At 42.3% G+C, this 25,231-nt stretch overlaps 1 long non-coding RNA gene across 1 annotated transcript; it reads right to left on the bottom strand.

Annotated features, from left to right (window-relative positions):
• Nucleotides 1-6,899: 6,899 nt before the first annotated feature.
• LOC122458610 lies at nt 6,900-20,137 on the bottom strand. Its single transcript, XR_006278681.1, has 4 exons — nt 20,125-20,137; nt 19,286-19,290; nt 7,500-7,649; nt 6,900-6,948 (listed from the first exon to the last, which is right to left on the bottom strand). It is a non-coding gene; the product is annotated as an uncharacterized LOC122458610 (long non-coding RNA).
• Between the last annotated feature and the right edge of the window lie 5,094 nt (nt 20,138-25,231).

Below are 25,231 nucleotides of genomic sequence, written 5' to 3'. Positions count from 1 at the left end.
GCCTAATTCAGGCAAAACTCCTTGGAGGCCAGTGGCATAGGAATTTGTCAGGAGAATCCTCAGGGAATGGCACAGAGCACTCCATATACAGGAGTGTCTGAGCTGGATCCTACGATAGTCAAAATGTTTAAAGAGTGAGAATCCTATATGTGCTTTCAGTAATTTAATTTTGTTGGCCTGGATTGAACTCTCTGGTTATACAAGCAGCGGGGACCTAATGCAGCCAGAATTCCTCTAGCCATATGAAAGGAGGGGTTGCCATCCTTCCACGGCATGTCATGCCTGCAATGTCATTGTTTTGAAAGATCAATGCTCCTTGGTATTTTGAGGGTAGGGTTGGAGGCAGGAGTGGGTAGAATAGGGGACCAGCCACTCTGCTGGGCTCTCCCCTGCTCATTCCCTGGATTTCTGCATAGACTGCAGCAGGGGTCCTGTGGCCTCCCAGGTGCAGTTGCTACTGAACAGAAATAGAGGGATCCAGCCAGTGGTAGTATGGCTCCCCAGGGCAACTCTGCCAATAGCACTATGGCCCCTGCAACACCTGTACTGCTGAGGGATAGGCAGCAATGCTGAGCAGAGGGACCATTTCTGCAGAATGCATCCATGTGTCCTTGGGTCTTTCCCATGGACCCCTGAATATGTGGTTTTAGGAGCCTCATCATCATCATCCTGAGGCCCCCAAATCCCTCTTTGCTAGAAGGTAAGAATTTTCCCGCAGCTTTGTTATTTGCTTAATAAAGCTTGCAGTTAACATGCCATGTAGTTTTCAGTCATCTACATCCACATTCTGTGGGCTTCTCCCTCTGTCCCATTGGATTTTGGATGAAATGGTGCACTGTTAATGCTTCTTTAAATTGTGAACACCTAACACTAAACACCTTAACACCTTCTCCCACCAAACTGGTTCTTTTTTCTGTCACCTCCTGGCTGTCCAAGTTGGACAGTCACAATACTGCCTATTGCACACTCCGAACTTAGTGGGAATAAGCTTTCTTGCCTCTCTATTCTTAATTCACACTGTCTCTTTAACTTTGTGCAATATTTTGCATGTGACCTAACTGTCAGCCCATGTTGGAAAACATGTCTACTTTGTACTGCTCAGCATCAGCTAAAATGAACTCTAAACCACAAGAGGGCAGCAGTTCAACATATTTTACCAAAACATCAGCTTTCCATGTTAATGAAAGACTCTGAACCCCGCAATAAAATAGCCTGTATGCGCCAACTTTAGTCATAATAACTTGTCTTCTTCTGTATTCCTCTACAATACTATTTCCTGTGACAAGCAGGTTTGGATGTGGAATAATTAAAATCATATTTAGGTCAGTTGTAGCTGTACCTATTTTTCATATCCCTCATACTTAAGAAAAATCTTTCTAAATCAAAAAAATCTAAATCTTTCTAAATCTTGCAAAAGTCTTCTCTTCCCCATTTCAAGGTGAATAATTTTAAATAGCTAAATCTAATATTATGAAAGTTTCATCATCATCTTCTTAGGAAACTGTCTTAATTCTTCTACCACTCCCACTGAACCCATGGCTTCTGAACTCTCCTGAGATAGCTGATGAATGACAGACGACTTGACTGTGTGCCTGGGATCATAGATTTTTGTTAAAATTCTCCAAGGCAGAGTCAAGCAAACAACAAAATTCAATACGAGTTATTAAGCTAACATGTTCATCTACAAAAATAAACTCTACTTAGGTTCATGAGAATTTGGTTTAAAAGAAAAAATAAAAACTATAGATTTAAAAAAAATATTGACAATTTTGATGTGAAGAAGCTCTCACAAAAGAAGTATCTGAAATGCAGGCCGGTCAAAAAAAGTCTAAGATCAAAGTTTGTTTAATCTGGATCAAATATGGTTGTAAAATAAATAGTTGTAATACACAATAAATCAAAACGAACAATACTAAGACAATGAAAGCCTATGCAATCTTGTATATGGACAACATAAGAAAAGTATTGTTTAGATTTTAAGCTCGTTGGGGCAGGGACCCTCTTACTTTTGTGTTTGTACAGTGCCTAGTACTAAGTTCTGACCCAGCCTAGTTCCTGACTAAGGAACCAATTCAGTACCCTTTTATTTATGCAAGTTTTGTCCAGCTGAGTTCAATGGGACTGCTTTTCCAAGTATGAAGCTCATTTGAGTACCTGAATCAAGCTGCAAGGAAGGCATTTTTTTTTCGCTTTTGATAATGCTCAACGGTGTAATGATTCCATGTATCCACAAGGTGGTGCTACTAAACTTTGTTTGAACAATCCAGGAATGATGGAAAAAACAAGGCAAAGAGAAAAAAGGTAAATCTGATCAGAGAAGATGTCCAAGATGTTGAATATATGCACACACAAAGCACAATTGACAGATTTTCTGACAAGTATAAATGGAGCTTAATTGCAGAGAACAAAACCTTCATAAAAATATATCTAACAAATCTACATGAGCAAAGCTCAATGGCAAGTTTTAAATGGGAAATTTAGACTTTTCAATTTACAACAGAAGATTCCTTTGACACCCAATCCCATCTAGATTAAAGTTGGGCCAAACAATGCAAGCAGTAGTACTATTAAATTCGGAGAGTATAGCCTTTGTTTTCTGGTTAAAGATCAAAGGCAAAAGATAGCAGTCATTCATGCTCAAACTGCATTGGGGGAAAGAAATTACTTGCTAATGTACAAGAAAGTGAAGAAACCAAAACAGACACGTTGTCTTCTCTGGTTTCAGAGTAGCAGCTGTGTTAGTCTGTATTCGCAAAAAGAAAAGGAGTACTTGTGGCACCTTAGAGACTAACAAATTTATTTGAGCATAAGCTTTCATGAGTTACAGCTCGCTTCTCTGTACTTAGACTTTGAAGTAAAAATTATTTTATTGCAATGCAAAAAAGTTATTCCAGTATGAATGTAATCCATTAGAAAACATCTACAGGAAGAGATTAAACTAAACAAATGATAGATAAGGAAATGTAGCAATTGTGCCCTAATGCATAGTAGGTATTTTAAACATTTCAGTTCTTGGAAGACTAGGTTGTGCACTCTCTTACTTATGTGGATGATAATAACTCACATGAGCAGGCTCAATGAAGACAATGAGCCTGTATGCATGAGTTCACAAGGATGAGCACAGGCTCCACAATCTGGCCCTAATGAAAAGGTAAAATAGTAATATTTAAAAAACTAATAAAAACTACATTAAGCAGAGGGTCTCAACAGGGAGGTCACGACCTAGTGGTTGCAAATAGGGAATCATGAGCTCCCTGCCCTCCCCATATTACTAGATATGAGAGGAGTGCTAGCTAGATTAGAGCTCCTGGGTTGCTCCCTGTGTGAGAAAGGCTGAGAACTTTCTGCTATAAAGATATCCAAGGCAAGCTTTTCTAACTATTATGGTAACATTATCATTTAATTTTCAAAGGTGCATGGGAATCATTAAACAAACAAACATAATAATATAACAAACCAAGCAACAAATGAACAGAAATGAAAATTTCTAGCTCTTCTGGGAAGGAAGATGCTTCATTAGCTCCTGTCCTGGGGTAACAGAACTGACAGTGAGTACAACCCATAGAGACTGAGCAAAGGAAAGGATCAGGAAGGACAGAACTCAGCACTTCAGAATGGAACCAACCACACCAATACACATTAGCTGAGGATCAGGTACATAAATTTTAAATTTTATCTTATGAGTTAATTTACTTGTTTCCTGCTAGTCTTGCATTTATGGTACAACTATTATCTCAATTCTCAGATAACATTTAAATAATTAAAATGATGCAAAACTGAAGCAAAACAACTTAATACTTCAACTACAGGAGGTCTGTTTCAACAAGCTGAAGATCAGCTTTGTCTTGATTGGATAAATCTACAATCAATATCTAAGGGTATGTCTACACTATGAAATTAGGTTGAATTTATAGAAGTCGGTTATGTAGAAAGAGTTTTTAAACAGTCAAGTGTGTGTGTCCCCACACAAATGCTCTAAGTGCATGTAGTCGGCGGAGTGTGTCCACAGTACCGAGGCAACCATCGACTTCCGAAGCTTTGCACTGTGGGTAGCTATCCCACAGTTCCCGCAGTCTCCACTGCCCATTTGAATTCTGGGTAGAAATCTCAGTGCCTGATGGGGCTAAAACATTGTCGCGGGTGCTTCTGGGTACATATCGTCAAGCCCACATTCCCTCCCTCCCTCCTTAAAAGTAAGGGCAGACAATCATTTTGCGCCTTTTTTTTTTTGAGTTACCTGTGCAGATGCCATACCACGGCAAGCATGGAGCCCGCTCAGCTAACCGTCACTGTATGTCTCCTGGGTGCTGGCGGACATGGAACTGCATTGCTACACAGCAGCAGTTTATTGCCTTTTGGCAGCAGACAGTGCAGTATCACTGGTAGCCGCCGTCGATGTAGTCCTGGGTGCTCTTTTAACTGGGCACCTGGGCAAACATGGGACTGACTCAGCCACGTCATTTCCCTTGTTTCATCTCATGGTGATTGAGTCCTACCGGCAGTGCACTGTCTTTTAATCTGCAGCCAGCAGAAGATGATGGCCAGCAGTCATACTGCACCGTCTTCTGCCAAGCACCCAGGAGGTGACGATGGCTAGCGGTCATACTGCACAGTCTGCTGCTAGCAAGATGTATAAAGATAGATGAAATGGCTCAAAACAAGAAATAGACCAGATTTGTTTTGTATTCATTTTCTCCTCCCTCCCTCTGTGAAAGCAACGGCCTGCTAAACCCAGTTTTGAGTTCTATCCTTGAGATTTTGAGTTCTATTCTTGAGGCGGCCATTCAGGTTCTCACAAAGCCACCCCCTTTGTTTATTTTAATTCCCTGTAAGCCATATCATCAGTCGCCCCTCCCTCCGTCAGGGCAACAGCAGACAATCGTTCCGCGCCTTTTTTCTGTGCAGACGCCATACCACGGCAAGCATGGAGTCCGCTCAGATTGCTTTGGCAATTAGGAGCACATTAAACACCACACGCATTATCCAGCAGCATATGCAGCACCAGAACCTGGCAAAGCAAAACCAGGCGAGTAGGCGATGTCAGCGCGGTGATGAGAGTGATGAGGACATGGACACAGACTTCTCTCAAAGCACAGGCCCTGGCAATGTGGGCATCATGGTGCTAATGGGGCAGGTTCATGCAATGGAATGCCAATTCTGGGCTCGGGAGACAAGCACAGACTGGTGGGACCACATAGTGTTCCAGGTCTGGGATGATTCCCAGTGGCTGAGAAACTTTCGCATGCGTAATGGCACTTTCATGGAACTTTGTGACTTGCTTTCCCCTGCCCTGAGGTGCAAGAATACCAAGATGAGAGCAGCCCTCACAGTTGAGAAGCGAGTGGCAATAGCCCTGTGGAAACTTGCAATGCCAGAAAGCTACCCATCAGTCGGGAATCAATTTGGAGTGGGCAAATCTATTGAGGGGGCTGCTGTGATGCAAGTAGCCAACGCAATCAAAGATCTGCTGATATCAAGGGTAGTGACCCTGGGAAATGTGCAGGTCATAGTGGATGGCTTTGCTGCAATGGGATTCCTTAACTGTGGAGGGGCCATAGATGGAACCCATATCCCTCTCTTGGCACCAGAGCACCAAGCCAGCGAGTACATAAACCGCAAGGGGTACTTTTCAATAGTGCTGCAAGCACTGGTGGATCACAAGGGACGTTTCACCAAAAACAACGTGGGATGTCTGGGAAAGGTACATGATGCTCGCATCTTCAGGAATTCTGGTCTGTTTCAAAAGCTGAAGGAAGCGACTTTCTTCCCAGACCAGAAAATAACCGTTGGCGATGTTGAAATGCCTATAGTTATCCTTGGGGACCCAGCCTACCCCTTAATGCCACGGCTCATGAAGCCATACATAGGCAGCCTGGAGAGTAGTCAGGAGCTGTTCAACTACAGGCCAAGCAAGTGCAGAATGTGCATTTGGATGTTTAAAAGCACGCTGGCGCAGTTTATTGACTCGGTTAGACCTCAGCAAAACCAACATTCCCACTGTTATTACTGCTTGCTGTGCACTCCACAATATCTGTGAGAGTAAGGGGGAGACATTTATGGAGGGGTGGGAGGTTGAGGAAAATCGCCTGGCTGCTGGTTACACACAACCAGACACCAGGGCGGTTAGAAGAACACAGGAGGGTGCGGTGCGCATCAGAGAAGCTTTGAAAAACAGTTTCATGACTGGCCAGGCTACGGTGTGAAAGTTATGTTTGTTTCTCCTTGATGAAACCCCCACCCCTTGGTTCACTCTACTTCCCTGTAAGCTAACCACCCTCACCACCTCCCTTCGATCACCACTTGCAGAGGCAATAAGTCATTGTTGCTTCACATTCATGCATTCTTTATTAATTCATCACACAAATAGGGGGATAATTACCAAGGTAGCCCAGGAGGAGTGGTGGAGGAGGGAAGGACAAGGCCACACAGCACTTTAAAAGTTTAAAATTTTAAAACTTATTGAATGCCAGCCTTCTGTTACTTGGCCAGTCCTCTGGGGAGGAGTGGTTGGGTGGCCGGAGGCCCCCACTGCATTCTTGGACATCTGGGTGAGGAGGCTATGGAACTTGGGGAGGAGGGTGGTTGGTTACACAGGGGCTGTAGCGGCAGTGTGTGCTCCTGCTGCCTTTCCTGCAGCTCATCCATACGCTGGAGCATATTAATTTGATCCTCCAGCAGCCTCAGAATTGAATCCTGCCTCCTCTCATCATGCTGCCGCCACCTTTCAGCTTCAGCCCTCTCTTCAGCCCGCCACCTCTCCTCCTGGTCATTTTGTGCTTTCCTGCACTCTGACATTGTCTGCCTCCATGCATTCGTCTGTGCTCTGTCAGTGGGGGGAGGACAGCATGAGCTCAGAAAACATTTAATCGTGAGTGCATTTTTTTCACCTTCTAATCTTTGCTAGCCTCTGGGAACGAGAAGATCCTGTGATCCTTGAAACACATGCAGCTGGTGGAAAAAAAAGGGACAGTGGAATTTAAAGAGACATTTTATAGAACAATGGGTACACTCTTTCACAGTAAACCTTGCTGTTAACATTACATACATAGCACATGTGCTTTCGTTACAAGGTTGCATTTTGCCCTCCCCCCCCACCGCATGGCTAACAGCGGGGAACATTTCTGTTCAGCCATAGGCAAACAGCCCAGCAGGAATGGGCACCTCTGAATGTCCCCTTAAGAAAAGCACCCTATTTCAACCAGGTGACCATGAATGATATCACTCTCCTGAGGATAACACAGAGAGATAAAGAACGGATGTTGTTTGAATGCCAGCAAACAGACTGCAATGCTTTGTTCTACAATGATTCCTGAGTACATGGTACTGGCCTGGAGTGGTAAAGTGTCCTACCATGGTGGATGGAATAAGGCTGCCCTCCCCAGAAACCTTTTGCAAAGGCTTTGGGAGTATATCCAGGAGATCCACGAATGCCAGAGCAAATTAATCATTAAACATGCTGTGTTTTAAACCTTGTATAGTATTTTAAAAGGTACACTCACCAGAGGTCCCTTCTCCAGCTGGCAGGTCCAGGAAGCAGCCTTGGGTGTGTTCAGGGCGAACTGGCTCCAGGTCCAGGGTGAGAAACAGTTCCTGGCTGTCGGGAAAACCGGTTTCTCTGCTTGTTTGCTGTGAGCTATCTTCCTCGTCCCCTGCTTCCATGTTGCCTCCATCTCCATTGAAGGAGTCAAACAACACAGCTGGGGTAGTGGTGGCTGAACCCCCTAAAATGGCATGCAGCTCATCATAGAAGTGGCATGTTTGGGGCTCTGACCCAGAATGGCCATTCGCCTCTCTGGTTTTCTGGTAGGCTTGCCTCAGCTTCTTAAGTTTTACGCAGCACTGCTTCGGGTCCCTGTTATGGCTTCTGTCCTTCATACCCTGGGAGATTTTCACAAATGTTTTGTCATTTTGAAAACTGGAATGGAGTTCTGATAGCACGGATTCCTCTCCCCATACAGAGATCAGATCCCGTACCTCCTGTTCGGTCCATGCTGGAGCTCTTTTGCAATTCTAGGACTCCATCATGGTCACCTCTGCTGATGAGCTCTGCATGGTCACCTCTGCTGATGAGCTCTGCATGGTCACCTGCAGCTTGCCACACTGGCCAAACAGGAAATTGAAATTCAAAAGTTTGCGGGCCTTTTCCTGTCTACCTGGTCAGTGCATCTGAATTGAGAGTGCTGTCCAGAGCGTTCACAATGGAGCACTCTGAGATAGCTCCCGGAGGCCAATACTGTCTAATTGTGTCCACAGTACCCCAAAATCAACCCAGCAAAACAGATTTCAGCGCTAATCCTCTTGTTGGGGGTGGAGTAAGGAAATCGATTTTAAGAGCCTTTTAAGTTGAAAAAAAAGGGCTTCATCATGTGTGCAGAGTTAAATCGATTTAACGCTGTTAAATTCGACCTCAATTCCTAGTGTAGACCAGGGCTAAGAGGAGCAAAATTCCTGAATTAGCAATAAGAGTAAATCTTAAATAGGTTTCACCACAGTGTGCAGGTTATGTTAATGAAGGCTGTAATCTCTTAAATTGATTACGCTTTGAAACTGCACTTTCAAACAAAGCAGGTCTGTAAAGGTCCCATCGAAGTGCTCCTGCCATTTGTTTCTCAATGTATATTTCAGGCACATGTTCACATTTAGAAACTTTATAAAAAGATGTGTCATCTCAAAGTACATATTCTATAGGTATATGAAATTAGTTTGCACTATTTACAAAACCAATCATGGTGGTTTATGTTACAGAAACAAAATTTGAGCTGGCTGTTACTGAAGTAAAAATTGTTTATTTGTGCATAGAATTTAGGTGCATTCAATTGCATGCATCTCTTTGAAAATATGACCCTTTTATGGCACCATCAATGTTAGTAGCATGACAGTCTTCAGCTTATCAGCTATTCTATTGCTATGACCATTTGCAACACCCAAAAAAATGCCTGCACATTTTAAGGTTATATATTGCTGACTGAGAAACCTAAAATTGTAAAAACTTTGTCTGATGTCTTATTTGCCTGCAAGTATCAGCCTGCAATGAGTTCTGTTTGGAAGTGATTAGTGGCTGAAAGCCCCTTGCAATGGTACAACAGCTATATGAAACCCACTTCAACAAACTATGGTATAGTTCAGATTCCACTGCATTGATTGTTTTTTTCAAATCTTAATAGTGGTCTGATGATGTACTTGCCAACCCAAAACATATTTATATAGCAATATCCCAGACATAATTCACCAAAGAAGCTAGTGGTGTCTGCGGCTGATAGGCTACAGGCTGCAAAAGTTTGTCTGCATACTGGTGAATACAAGATGTTTTGCTTCTTTTATACATAATTTAATTGCCAGGGTCTTGAAACTGATGCACTTTCGAGGCTATTCTTATAGATTTCATCTCCTAGGAGACCAAGAGGACAAAGCACAAATGATACTCTGCCAAACTACATTGTCTGTGACATTTAGTATATTATGACATTGAAAAAAAATCATGAAATGATGCAAAGAAGCTGCATTTTAAAGGAAAATATTAAAAGTATGATGGGGAAAATCCTAAAGATTCAGGCCCCAGGTTGGTTCAGAAAAGCATCCTAATTTTTGGATGCTTATTCAAGCCCTTGGAGGCTGCCCACTAAGTTCTGTGTTCTCCCTGAATCTTTATCCCTTCTTTGGTTCTCCCTACCTACTGGTCTTTTAGGACCAATTGGGGTGTCCTTCTTCACACTGGTAAGCATTTACTCATGACTGTAGACCCAGTGACATCAATGGAACTATTCACATGAGCAACTGCTCACCAAGTGAGAGTAAGGACTCCACCATATATATGTGTGTGTGTGTGTGTGTGTGTGTGTGTGTGTATATTATATATACACACACACACACACACACACACATTTTTTTTGCAGGGAAGCATACTTGCCAGGTAACCCCACCTGATATGGAGAACTGGCCCATGCTCCCATCCTGCACCATCAGCCATTAATGAGACAAACCCTCTACTGAGAGGAGCTCCATAGTATGAAAAAGATTGAGAACCTCTGTGTTATAGGTCATGCATACCCCATTCCCTTTTGGGATGCAACACTGGTCATTCTAGACCCATGGCCAAGTCTGCACAACACCTATGGGTCTCAGAGTAATGTAGCCTAACATCCAAAGTCAGGGCAGGGTGGTCTAACAGTCAGAGTCCCTATCACCACCCTCTCTATCAGGGCTGTGCAGCCTAGTGACCAGAGTAAATAGAGCTGCTGAGCCAGGATAGGGGGACCCAGGCCCTCCCTCTCCACCAGGTCCCACCAGGTCCCAACCCAGGGGCCTGTCAGTGGCTGGGTTGCCCATCACCAGCTCAACAGGGATCCGTCCAAAACACACCAAGCTAGTCTCCAGTTCTCTAACCACCTTCCCACAAAGACTCCCTGTGTTACTTCTTACCCACTTCTCTGTAGCTCATGGTTCCCACAGTCTCACCTCCCTGTGTGGCATCTGGAGCCTGGGGGTCAGGGGTCATTGTCATCTGGCTGGCCTCTGCAGTGTGGCGTGCCAGCAGCCCTTCAACAGGAACCTGCAGCACACCTTCTTTCTCTCCAGCAGTCCACCCCAACTGTGTGGCTGCTCCCTTTTATACCTGGCATCCAGCTAGAGCATGCCCAGCAGGCTCAAGGGGGTATGGTCTCCTCAGCCCAAAGAGAGGAATTAACCTCTGCAGTTCCATGGCTTTTTTGCGTCAATCCAGTATATACAATGGAGCAAGTTAACATTGCTATTATTAAAGCATTCAGAGTGGGGTTTTCTAAACCACTCAGTATTGGCCTGGGTTGGATGCCATTGAAATCAAGGTGAGTTTTCTGATTCCAGTGATTGAATTCATAAAATCATAGAAGATTAGGATTGGAAGAAACCTCAGGAGGTCATCTAGTCCAACTTCCCGGCTCAAAGCAGGACCAACACCAACTAGATAATCCCAGCCAGGGCTTTGTCAAGCTGGGCCTTAAAAACCTCTAAGGATGGAAATTCCACTACCTCCCTAAGTAACCCATTCCAGTGCTTCAGCACCCTCCTAGTGAAATAGTGTTTCATAATATCCAATCTAGACCTCTCCCACTGCAACTTGAGACCATTGCTCCTTGTTCTATCATCTGCCACCACTGAGAACAGCCTAGCTCCATCCTCTTTGGAACTGTCCTTCAGGTAGTTGAAGGCTGCTATCAAATCCCCCCTCACTCTTCTCTTCTGGAGACTAAACAAACTCAGTTCCCTCAGCCTCTCCTTATAAGTCATGTGCCCCAGCCTCCTGATCATTTTCGCTGCCCTCCGCTGGACTCTCTCCAATTTGTGCACATCCTTTCTGTAGTGGGAGCAAATTTAAACCAATCCTGGTGCTTTTGAAAATCCTATTTGAAGTTTTTAATTCTGGCTTTTCTATGATTACAGTTGCAATAATATATCTGCTTTAACAGAGTTTTGAATGTAATAGTATTCCACTTATTTAGCTGATGGCAACAGTAATAGTTTGGATTTCTAGACTGTCTTACTGCTTGTTGAAAGAGAAAAGGGTGAACAAAGTGTCATATTAGTTCTTATCTATTTTTCTTTGCAGTATGCACAATGTTTTTCTTAATGCTTTGCACAAGCAGAAAATAGTGGCAAATCTCACAAAAGCAGTCCCACTTTCAGGGCTCCAGCTCTGTCTTCAGGTCCCACCTGGATTTTTCTTTTACACAAGTGGTCATCAGGTACTTGTGTTGGGGTCTATAAGCCCCACACTGCCACAGCCATGAAAGGGTTAATGGGAAGTAATGACTTTCCCAGCTCTGACTAAGTGTCTGGCTAGCAGCAACTTGGATAGAAGGCTGCAGCTCAGCCAGAGAGGCGTGGCTGCAAGAGAGGTTATCCCAAGAAGCCTCATCCGATGAAGTGAGCTGTAACTCACAAAAGCTTATGCTCAAATAAATTTGTTAGTCTCTAAGGTGCCACAAGTCCTCCTTTTCTTTTAATCAGCAGTAGTCTGTCATAGTGCTGCCTAAGTAATGGACCCAGAAGCCTGCCAAAAGGAGTAGGGCAAGACTGCTGAGCAATAGCAATAGGGACGTATTTTTCTTTCCTCGCCTACAAGATGGGGTGGAGAAGGACAGACTTCTGGAGGACCATGTTGCCAGGCCTTGGAGAGACTACTATATAGTGTCAAGAAGTAACTGGCAGAGTTTCAGAGAGCTGGGAGACTGGGGTCTTAAAGGACCAGGGTCTCAAAATAACCCCTTGGGTAATGGTGAATACACAAGCCCCTTTATGCTGCTATACAAAACCCTGTATTTTAACCCACCCTCAAACATAGTGAAATCCCTGTGTAAGGACATATGCTTGAGCTATCACTATGCCTAATGCCAGGCAGCTTTGGGGTACCTGAATCAATAAAAAAGGAGCCTTTTTAAACAACTTCAAATGGAAAAGAACTTTTTTCCAGACAAGACGTGAGACAATGCGGTGATGCTGTACTATGTTCCCAGCTCTGATATCTTCAGTCACAGAAATTGAGATTAACCCCTTTGTACAGGGCCTGCACAACACCGGAAGTAAAGTTTAAGACTAATGTGGATGCTCTGTGAAGCCCTACTGCATCTCATCCTGTCATTACATAGTCCACTGAGGTATTTGATTGGACGCTCACCAACTGTAAATCATCAGAACATCAGTGAAATCACTGATTCACAACAGCTGAGGATATGGCTCGTTAAGAGGGTCTTCTGCAATTATCTTTATATTTAATCATCCTGCAGGAAGCCTCATCTGAGGCAACAGTTTCCATAAACTTAATCTTTTTTCTTTTTTTTATTACAAATTTCTGTCCATCACAAATGAGGTGTATTTTTCCTCATGGAAGAGGTTTTAAATGAAAACAGTAAAACTAGTCTGAATTATACAAAATAAAATATTTAGTTAATTATCCTCACAAAACTAGTACCTATTCCCTATATTTGTCTGATTCTCCTTTCACTAATGCCAATGCAATTGAACTAATTGGGTTTACAATGGTAAAACTCCAGTATAAAAGAATCAAGCCTAACCACTGAGGAGGGCAAGCTTTACATTTTAACACTGTAATGTTAATCATTACTATGAAGATGGATTTATTTAGGGCTATTTTCTATGCTTTTTACACTACTTTGACACGGAAATAAGTTAGCTAAACTGTAATGCCCCTGCGTACAGAGTTCACTGGAAAGAAGACTAGCCTGTACTACCCTGTTTACCTATATGTCTGAGGAGAACCTAGAACATTGGGGCCTTTGGATAGAAGTATAACTTAGTAATAGAAATGAATTACTCTCTGATAGCTTAGGAAGTAGAATAGTAGAACAGAGATGAAAGGAAATTGAAGTTTGCAGAAAAGTAAAGAAAATAATTCGTTCAAATGTATGGTCATGGGATAAAAAGCTTTTCTCAGTTAGGTCACTGATTCAAATCCAGAGCAGGTGGATACTGACTGAAATAATTTATTACTATCTGGCTGATGTTCATTTGCCTATGTGAAATTATTTTCGTTGGAGTAGGTAATAGTCTGTTACAAATGTCTCCATCATTATTGTCATCAAACCCTGGCTAGCAATTCTAGCAAAGGGGCCAGGATCCAATCAGCAAACTTGAACCAACCTTAAGCTTTCTGGTGATCCTTCCAGGGCATGGCTGACGCACATCAGGACATTGGGATGAGGAATCTTGCAGTAATGCTACCTACGTTGTGTGTGTTCTCTGTACAAAAAGACTTTGGTTTCCATGGCTGTTATCCTTTTATGAGCACTAAATTAATTGTAATGAAGAAGAGGTCAAAGTAGCAAACAACACCATGTAATTTAAATGTCTCCTACAAATTTTGTAAAGAATAAAATAATATAACAAGAACTGAATATAATGTGTGCATTAGATAAATTTCCATGGGAGCAGGATTAGACCGAGAATGCAATTACTCAGGTAAATTCACTACCAGTTGTTTCCTCCAAATCAGTTTCTGCATTGATTAGAAATATAGACTATAAGGCCAAAGTCAGAGAAACACTGAGGATTCTACAAAAAAGAATATAGTGGCATTTCTGTGATGAGTAATTTCTTTATTGTTCAGAATTTGGTGATTATTCCTTTCTTCACATCATCATGGACAGACAAGAGCCAGAGGTTGCGAAAAATCATTAAAAACCTCTGCTACTTTAGTGTGTTGAATGGCTCAGTTTATTGCACCATGTCATTATTTGCACCTGTTAACAAAATTACATTTCTTTGGCTAAATTCAAGTAAGTGTAGTCTCAATTTTATACCAAGTGTTTTCTGTATAAAGAAACTATATTCTGCACCAGCAGAAGGACAGACCTGTTGATCTGATGTATCTTCCACTATAAATTCTATGTTCCTATATAACAGAGATGATGTAGGAGTCCTTCATTCTGAGTATCTGAATTAAAAAAAAAGAGAATTTTTATTTTTAATTAAGATAAATTGACTTGGTTTAATTCAATACCTTTTAGTATTGAATTAAACCAAGTCAGAGGCTGGAATTAGAATGAAGACAAGAACTGGCTGGGAAAATTTTGATGGAACAGTTTTTCCTTGGAAATAAATCGGTTTTGACAAATTTCTCGGGTTGTAGTGGAGGATTTCTGGAGAGAGAGCTACAAACCCCTACCACAGAATAACCAGCAGTCCAGTGGTTGGGACAGTCACTGGGCACTTGGAACACTCACCTCAGATATAGGAGACTCACCTTCAAGTCTGTAATCTAACCTAGGGAAAATGTAAGTGTGTGTGACTTTAGGTGCCTACACAGTTAGGCTGCAGCCAAGCAGCAGTTTTGTGGATTAGTGTGGTGCCTAAACTGGGATTTAGGTGCTAACATTGTGGGTTTAAATACTTACATATTTTTGTGGAGAGAGGGAATGGCAGATACATGTATTTTGCTGCCTTGGTGTGTTGAAAGAAATAAGAGCTCTTTGAGTTAATTATGATGCTTACTAAGTTTTTCCCCCAGCTATACTTTCAGTAAAACTAGGAATTGTACCTATAAGGAAGGGCAGGTATATATGTAAAGACATCAGGACTTGTTTGGGGAAACCCCTTGTTGCCTCTGTCACTCTATTTCTAAGGGGAGGGTTTTTGTAAGGTGAATAAACTGAGTTGAACAGATGTTTTCATTGAATGTTAATGAAGTTCACACATGATGCTAACTGGGAAGTGTTGTAAAACCAGTGGGTATAGGGAAACCTACACAGCTTATGGCAAATTACAGTACTAAAAATAGGGTTAATTTTGGAGAAGTGCTAACTAGTTCATCCAAAAAGTAATCAGAAATACAGATTCATGGGAGAGAGAAACCTAGAAAGCAGTAATACTGAAAGAGACTTAAATCTGAGAGGAAGTAGCAACATGAACATTGCATGCAACAAAAAATGCAGATGCAATTTTGGGTTCTCTATTAAGAGACATTATTTTAAAGAGAAAGAAAGGAACAGTATCACTATATAGTCATTGGTTTGACAAGTTCTGCAGTGTGCAAAGAATATTAGAAATAACTTTATTAGGGCAGTTGGATGGACTGGTAAAAACAGTAGTAACAGAATCAGTCACTAGGCACAAGTATTCTCTAGAATTTCAGCCCTAAAATGAAATTTAAAAAAAAATAAATAAAAATAAAAATGCCCTGAGAGAAAACGCAGCCAGCGAAGCAGACGAATTCAGCTTGAGGGAATGTGGAGGGGTACGGGAAAGGAGGAGGAAAATGCAAACCACTACATCCTGAGGAAAAATAACCTGTAAATTTATACTCAAAGGCAGGGACAAGCTGTAATACTAAAATTCGACAGTGATGTTGGACATTAAATATGAGCTTACAGTGTGATACAAAAGCAAAAAAGACCAAGTCATCAGTTCATTTTCCCCTTGATGTCTTTATGTATTACAGCTATTCTTTACCTATTACCTATAATAAAACAGCTCATGTGGTCTGTCTAGACTTTTCAGTTGCCCACTACAGTACTGGCAGTCTAAGTTTATGGGCATTCCTAGTTGTCAGAATCTATTGTCTTCCTGCATTTTCTATTTTTAAGTTCTAGTGCTGGTGCCCATCACAATAACATCTGGGTAGCTCCCACATCAAATAGATTGGCAGTAGTAAAGCGACTGAGGACTCCATGGAGTCTCTAGCTCTTCCCCAGTTTAGAGTTTAGGAATATCTACTTGGGGTAGCATTTTTTTTTAGAGGGTGGAAGGGGAAAAAGAGGCAGGAGACGTTTTTGTGAATAATATTCTGATTATGGTTGAAGAGGAAAGATTTACAGTATTCTCTAAAGGAGTCAGACTCATACCACAGCTAGATCTCCATGACAGAGAGTGTCTTACCTTCTGCATTGCCCAGAAGAGCACAATTGTTTTGTTAGTTCATTGGAGATCATAGAATATCAGGGTTGGAAGGGACCTCAGGAGATCATCTTGTCCAACCCCCTGCTCAAAGCAGGACCAATCCCCAATTTTTGGCCCACATCCCTAAATGGCCCCCTCAAGGATTGAGCTCACAACCCTGGGTTTAGCAGGCCAATGCTCAAACCACTGAGCTATCTCTCCCCCCATTGGAGATGTAGTCTCCAATGTATTTGGGATCTGATCCACTCATGGTTTTTAGGTACATTAATATTAACAAATTTGAGTGAGGACTCACAATGTTAAAGCCGCAATGTGGGTCCGTGGAAAGGATGCCTAGTAGAATAGACCTGACATTTTCAGTATTCTGCTGTGCAAACTGATTATTCAAACCCATAATTCAATGAGTACCTTAGGCAGAGGTCCAAATAACTTCCGAGTAAACTCAGTGTTGGTCTAACAATGGGAATGTGTTTCAACAGCAAAACCTCAAACTGCACAGCACATTTATAGTTGAGTGCACAGTTCCCAGCCAGAAATGTCCCAGAGGCACCCTCAGTGGGAATAGGTTGCCTAACCTGTTTTGGGTCACAGTGTAATCTTTACCTTGACCACACTTGTGTGTGTAAGTTTTCCTTACTAATTTTAAATGCCTTCATCTCCACATCTTGTCACATTGTGATGAGGATGTGCCCTAGTTGATCCAAGGGAACATCAATAAAATTAAAAGGTGGCAAATTCAAAACTGGTAAAGTAGTAATATGACTGTGGAAATCAATGCCACAGGCTGTCACTGAAGCCAAGAATTTTGCAGGATTCAAAAAGGGATTGGGCATTATTATAGATAAGTCACATAACAGTGACAGTAAATGCTACCAAAGTTTAGAAGACATATTAAACCTCAGGCTTGAGGATTAAAGTCAACATGTAATTACAAAGGATTAGGAGGAGTCTAAATATGGGGCTACATATTATTCCACTTCTGCTTGCAGGCATCTGGTGTTGGTCATGGCTAAGGCCCTACCAATTTCACAATCATGAAAAACATGTCATGGACTGTGAAATACGCCCTTCCCTGTGAAATCTCCCCCTTGCTGCTGGAAGTGTCCCAGCCAGGGAGCTCCTAATTGTGAGTCCCCCCTGGGCTCAGGAGGGACAGAACTTATCCTTCCCCTACATGGCTGCTCTGGGGTGGGTGATGGGGGGATCAGACTCACCTCCAAGTGCCTCCCCCTGCTGTGGGAAGCTATGGGCTGGGCAGCAGCCCAGAGGCTCCTGCAGCTGGAGGAGGCTTGTGGAGGTAGTTCTGATCTCCCCCTGCTGCAGGAAGTGCCCCAGCTGGGGCGGGGGCTCCTAGCTCTGAGTCCCCACTGCCAGAAACGGGACCCCCCCAGTTACAACACCATGAAATTTCAGATGTAAACATGTGAAAGTGACCCATTTTAAAACCCTCTGGCCATGAAATTGATCAAATGGAATGTGAATTTGGTAGGGCTCTAGTCATGGCTAAAGACAGGATACTGGATTAGGTGGCCCTTAGGTCTGATCTAGTATGGCAGTTCCTGTGTTCCAACTGAGTAGAATATCCTTCAAGTTAAACATTTATGTGTGGCCAGAGAGAAATTTGAATTTTATGGATGGAAAAACTTAAGGGACTTGTAGACTTTAAGGCCAGAAGCGACCATCATGATTGTAATCCTGGGCCAGGGAAGGTTAAACAATTAGCAAGCTGGGTGACCTGTAAGCAACCCTTAAGGACATATCAAAAGGGTATTGCAATGGTAAACAGGGCCATTCCTTGTAGATAGTTATCAAAGCCATGTTAAGTTGATTAGTATCTTTAACCTGTTTGTCTGTATTGTTAGAGAATCAAAAAGTAAAGTGCTAAATGTATCTATGTTTACCAGCCTTCGATTAGAAATCTAACAAATCTAAGGTTTCAGAGTAGCAGCCGTGTTAGTCTGTATTCGCAAAAAGAAAAGGAGTACTTGTGGCACCTTAGAGACTAACAAATTTATTTGAGCATAAGCTTTCGTGAGCTACAGCTCACGCTGAATGCATCCGATGAAGTGAGCTGTAGCTCATGAAAGCTTATGCTCAAATAAATTTGTTAGTCTCTAAGGTGCCACAAGTACTCCTTTTCTTTTAACAAATCTAATTAGCTTGTGGATGCTAAATCCCTTTCCTGTCTTATAATGCTTCATTATTGTATTCTATAGACTCAGAGATCAAAAGGGGATATCATTTAGATGGAACAAGTGGTGTAATAATGTTATCTTCATCACTCCTCGGAGCTTGTAATTACTCATAGTAAGCCACCTGTGAACTGTCTTGATGGTTTGAATGGCTATTGCTAAAGCTATTGTCCGAGAAAGGAACCATTGAATAGAGATCACAAACTGTCAGCTCACTTTCATCCAAGCCCACATGGTGGAGTTGCCTGTGCCCAATCTGCTTCAACTATAAAAGAAGCCTTGGGCCTGATCCTTGCATCTCATGTCTGCTTAAACTTTAAGAGGAAGGTCTAAGCCATAGGACCAAGGTCTCTGGATAATTGCCTGGATTATCCTGGAGAAACTAACAGATTCTGCACCCAAACTGCCTATTGGACTATAACCCAATGAAATTATTCCAGAGAGACTTTTACAAGCCCATCAGCTATATCTCTGCTATGATCCTGATCTACGAACATTTGGGAATCATTTGTATGTATATTGATCTTTTAATAATGTATAACTCTTCTTTTTTCCTTTTATTAAAAAAATCTTAGATTTAGTTAAGGATTGGCTGCAAGCGTGTATTTGGTAAAATAAGAAATATTCATTGACCTGGGGATTAATGTGTCTGATCCTTTTGGACTGGAAGAACTTGATTTGTGGTGAATAGGGTTTTAATAAACTCTCACTATATTAGACTTGGTTATCTAGATGGGAGCCTAAAGGGCTTTTTGTTAAGCAGTGTAGTATTCCAGAAGTGCTTTTGTTACTGGCTTGGTGAGTCTAATGATAGAATAAACCACCAGTTTAGGAGATTGCCAGAAATACGGCAGACAATCTGCCCTGAGTGTGGCATCCTGAGTATGATCTATCTGGGCACCAGGGTCACAATGATCATCTAGTCTGACCTCCTGCACATCACAGACAACAGAACCTCACCCATCCACTACAGAAACTCAGATAGAGGTTAAGGGTCTATTTAAAAAGTCCTCATGCATTCATTTAAAGATTTTACATTACAGAGAACCCACCATTTACTCTATTTCTATCCAGAAAGTGACTGATGCTCCACACTGCAGAGGAAGGCAAAAAATCCCCAGGGTCTCTAGCAATCTGACTTGGAAGAAAATTCCTTTCTGACCCCAAATATGGTGATCAGTTAGACCCTAAGCATGGGGGCGAGGCCCACCAGCTAGACATCTGGGAAAGAACTAGTAGTAGTAACTCAGAGCCCTTCCCATGTAGTGTCCCATCTCCAGCCGTTGGAGCTATTTGCTACTAGCTGTTGTGGATGCTTACAATGGCATGTGGCCCAACCTCATCATAACATCCCCTTTGTAAAGTTATTAAAATCAGTCTTGAAACCAGTTATGTTTTTGTCTCTCACTGCTCCCCTTGGAAGGCTGTTCCAGAACTTCACTCCTCTAATGGTTAGAAACCTTTGTCTAACTTCAAGCCGAAGCTTAGTGCCCGTTAATATCCATTTGTTCTTGGGTCAGCATTGGTCCTTAACTTAAACAACTCTTCTTCCTCCCTGGTGATTATCCTTTTGATGTATTTATAGAGATCAATTATATCTCTCCTCAGCCTTCATTTGGTTAGGGTAAACAAGCCAAGCTCTTAAGTCTTCTCTCCTGAGGTAGGTTTTCCATTCCTCTGATTATCCTAGTAGCCCTTCTGTCCACCTGTTACAGTTTGAATTCATCTTTGTTAAACATGGGAGACCAGAATTGCTCAAATATTCCAGATGAGGTTTCAGCAGTGACTTGTATAATGGTAAAAAGAAAAAGGAGTACTTGTGGCACCTTAGAAACTAACAAATTTATTAGAGCATAAGCTTTCGTGAGCTACAGCTCACTTCATCGGATGCATTTAAATGCATCCGAAGCTCTAATAAATTTGTTAGTCTCTAAGGTGCCACAAGTACTCCTTTTCTTTTTGCAAATACAGACTAACACGGCTGCTACTATGAAACTTGTATAATGGTAATAACACTTCCCGATCTCTGTTGGAAATACCATGCCTGATGTATGCTAGGGCCGCGTTAGACTTTTTCATGGCCACATAACATTGGCAGCTTATAGTTATCCTGTGATTGACCAATACACCCAGATCTTTCTCCTCCTCTGTTACTTCCAACTGATATGTCCCCAGGTTATAGCAAAAAGTCTTGTTAGTCCCTAAGTGCATGACCTTGCAACTTGCGTTATTAAATTTCATCCCATTTTTATTATTCCAGTTTTCAAGATCATCCAGATCTTCTTGTATGATAGTTTGCTCTATCTGCAAATTTTATTAGCACATTCCCACTTTTTGTGCTAAAGTCTCGAATGAAAAAATGTTAAATAACATTCATCCCAAGACTGATTCCTGAGGAAATCCACTACTAACTTCATTACAGCCTGACAGTTTACCTTTCAGATGACCCAATGTAGTCTCCCCTTTAACCAGTTCCTTATCCACCTTTTGATTCTCATACTAATCCCCATTTTTTTCAATTTAACTATTGTTACAGTTCCACATGGGACAAGTGATTTACTGAATTCCAGGAAGAGTAGTTCTACTGCATTTCCTTGGTCTGAAAAAATCATTTCTCTTCTCAAAGAAATAGATCAGGTTGGTCTGGCATGATCTACCATTTGTAAAACCATGTTTTATTTTTATCCCAATTGCTATTTACCTCTATGTCCTTGTAGCATGGCAGGCACTCACCACCATAGCACCTCCTGCTGCTCATCTGGGAATTAGCTCAGTTCCAGCCTTGGAACGCCTCCTGCTGGCCAGTGTCTTCCTACCGGTGCCTGCTTTCTCCTGATCTCCACCACTTATAGCACTTCAGGCCCTGTGTCCCTCCTGGACCCTGCTGCCCCTTTCCTTGGGGTGCTGCCCCACAGCAGTGCCCCCATACTCTGGCTCTCCCCTCCCTGGGAAACCCCAATCCCCTAAACCCACCTCAGTGACCCACTGCCAGTCCTCATCTAGCCCTTTCCCTCAGAGGCAAACTGCAGTCTGAAATGGCCACTCATCATTGACAAGGGGACCTGCTGCCTTTCCAGCCCAGCTGCTTCCCTTGTACCTCCCCTGGCCTTTAGCAAGGCCTCAGCCTGTGGACTCACCAGGTCAGAGCTCCTCAGCTCTGCCTACCTTTCCCCAGCCCTGCCCTGCCCTGCCCTGCCTTGCCTCAGGTACCCTGCTTACTCTCCCAGGCAGTCTGGTCCTCTCTGCTCCTCAGCTGGAGCAAGAGTGTTTCTTACTCCCTCAGTCTCCCCTTTTATCAGGGTCAGCTGTGCCCTAATTGGGTGCAACCACCACCTGTGGCTGATTACCCAACCAGCCTCCCTTGGCTGCTTTTAACCCCTTCCTAACCGGAGCTGGGTGACCACCCCACTACAGTCCTTATCAACTTTCTCTTTCAAAATTTGTTCCAAGACCTCGCATACTTTTGAATCCTCATTCCCATTAGCTACCCTGCCACTTTCCCAAGCTCATTTATTACTCTTACTAAAAATACAAAAGTATTTGTTTAGATGTTGGACCATGCCTAGGTTATCTTCAGTCTGCACCCCATCCTTAGTGCTTAGTGGTCCCTCCTCTTCTTTCCTTGTTTTCTTTTTATTTATATAGCTATGGAATCTTTTACTATTGATTTTAATTTCCTTTGCAAGGTCCAACTCTAGTTGGCTTTTGGAAGTTCTCACTTTCCCCCTACACTTTCTAACCTGCTATCCTAGTGGAGCCTCTGTTACTTTTCTTCCACAAAGTGATTTTGATCCAGACAGATTCCATTTTATTCATGCCATCACTTCTAATTTCTTTACACTCTATCTTGTTTTTAATATGCAATGCTACTTCACCTCCTTTACCTTTATTTTAGTTTTTCCTGAACAGCACATACACTTCAGTATCTGTATTCCATCAGGTCTACTAATGCACCATGTTTCCACTATTTCTATAATGTCTGTTTTCACATCCTGCACCGATAATTCTCGCTCCTCCATTTTGTTACCCAGGCTCTTTGTATTGGTGTACAGACACCGTAGTTGTTTTTGCTTGGCTTCACCCAGATTTCTTGCCCAACTAGATTTTCATTCTACTCCCAGTATCAGCTACCTGACCGTTACTCTCATTGGTATTGGCACTTTTTCCTTCTTGATGTCCATTCTCCTATCCTCTTTTTCTTTCTCCATTGCTGTATCCTGTCTTACTTGATTTTCCTTCTGTTCAATATTAGAATAAGGCATGGAGATTACATGCACATCTCCCAGCTCCCTCTCCCCTAAATTCCTAGTTTAATGGTCTTTTAATTAGTTGTACCAATCTCCATCCCAACAGTCTATTTCCGCTCCTCCCCCACTCAGATGGAGTCCATCCCATGAGAACAGAATGTTCTCCATCTGTGAATGACTCCCATTGCCTCAGCCATCTGTTGACCATCATAATCTTGTCTCAACTTCATTCTCCTCCTCTAGGAACAAACAGGTAGAATCTCACGGAGGATCACTTGAATCTCTGTTTCTTTAAGCATCTTCCTCAGCCTGGCATAGTCTCCCTTGATGTGTTCCAGCAAGCATATTCTTTCCTGCTCCCATTAGGATCCTCTTCAGTCACAGGTCTACATCCTATATCTTAGCTTCTGGCAGACAGCACACCCTTCTGTTCTCTAGATCAGGTCTGGTGATTGACCTGTCTCTTCTTCTCAGTAGGAAATCCCCATTCATATAGATCTGCATCTTACTGGTGTTGGTGTGCTTCTCCAGACTTCCTCCTTCTCTTCTTTCTGGCTGCCAGTCTTCTTGTCTTCAGTTCTCACATGCAATCTTCTGTGAGTCATCATCTATCCTCCTAGATCTCTGAACTCTGGCTACCTACACTGACTCTTCTCTTTTTGTAGGACTAGCTACTCTTCTCTTTTTTCTTGCCCTCCTATCTTCTGTTGCTGCCTGCATCTCTCCTTAACTTTCCAATCCTGCATTCCTCAGCTATGTTTCTCCTTTGCTATCCCATCTCTGCCTCATTCTTATAGTCATGCTTTCATTGGGCATTTTCCTCATCCAGAACCTTCAGTTCTTTAGTCTAGCTTCTATCTGTAAGAGCTGAAGTTTCCCATCAGCCTCCTCTCTCCCTCCATCGTCTGCTCAAATGCCTTTCAAAACTCAACCCATAGTCTCTACCTGCATTTCCAAACCTCATATCTTCTCTTCCATCAGATTTGTCAGGTGGTACTTCATACAAACAAAGCACCTTTCAGGTACTCTCTCTAGAATATATTCTCTAGAATGATGTACATTCAGTAATCTTCATCTCTTCCATTCTTTGGATCACTACCACTGCTGCTTCTGTAGCTGTAATAGCCTTCTCTCCTAAGCTCCATTCACCACAACCCCCCCCCCCAAAAAAAACAAAAAACCCCAACAACCACAAACAAAAAAGATACACACACACGCACAAACAGAATACCACTCACTCCGTCACAAACTCCTACTCAAACTTCCCTGATTTCAGCTCTGTTTGCTGGCTCCTGTGGTGCTTGGCTGCCTTTATCGGCCTGCTGATTAGGGATGACACAATTAAGTTTGTGCGGTACACTCATACCAGAGTATTGTCAAATCAGGTGAATCTCAGTTCATGTGTACACTCACATTCACTATGGAAGTGTTGCAGGGATCTTGGATCACTGATGCAAAGCACTTTCTGCTTCCCAGAGCTATGCTCACCTTGAAAAAGAATTCTACATTTAAAGAGATGGGAGGAAATATAAAGCTCTAGCAATTGAACTAGTGTTGTGTAAAATAAACACCTCCCCCCAAAACCCTCAAAACACCCGTATACTTACATTGAGCTTGTATTAGTGTGGACAGCATTATTTGATTGCACTCTATTTTGTCTAATGGAAAAGAGCCAGCTTTGGCTGTCTGACTTCTACCAGAATCAGGTGGTGGACATAGACCACAAAAAACTTTAATTTTTTTCTTAAGTACTATAGGTGTCAGGTAGCTTGTCTGAATACATGCCTTAGCGATAAGGTAGACTTTAAATGGGGCAGATGTGACTGTGTGTGAAATCCACTTCCCCAGTCTTCTTAAACACAGCTCAGCAGATTTGAAAATGGATTAAAAGGATGTCATCTGGTATCATGGAAATCTGAAATCACAGTAGTTGCTCTGAAGGTTGGCACTGCTCAAAGTCTCTGATCCTAATATACCATCCTGAGCTAACTGTCAAAATCCATTCTAATTACAATGCCACTGGATAGCTAAAAAACTAACTGGGACCACTTTCAAGGAAACTGCATGATAAAACTAGATGTGACCAACACTTTTTGAGCACAGTTTTAAAGCAGCATTAATGTTTTAAGATTTCAGTTTTAAGACCCTTTAAGAAAACTAAAGAAAGACTTACTGTGGGGTAAGCAGCATACTAACTTAACAACTCAGCAGTAAGCTTCACTAGAATGAGGAAAATGAATGACCATATAATCACTGCTTCTCAGGGAATAGGATTAAAACACATCTTCTAGCCAGCTTCAATGCCTGAAAGGACATCTGATGCATTTTGTTTCTCTTTTGGCAAATGACTGTTTTGTGCATTAATGAGACAAGGTGGGTGAGGTAATATCTTTTATTAGGCCC

This window comes from Dermochelys coriacea, chromosome 2 (assembly GCF_009764565.3).
Source record: "Dermochelys coriacea isolate rDerCor1 chromosome 2, rDerCor1.pri.v4, whole genome shotgun sequence".
Lineage (NCBI taxonomy): Eukaryota > Metazoa > Chordata > Testudines > Dermochelyidae > Dermochelys > Dermochelys coriacea.
Note: the sequence above shows the minus strand (reverse complement) of the source record. Positions and strands in the feature narration are given on the sequence as shown.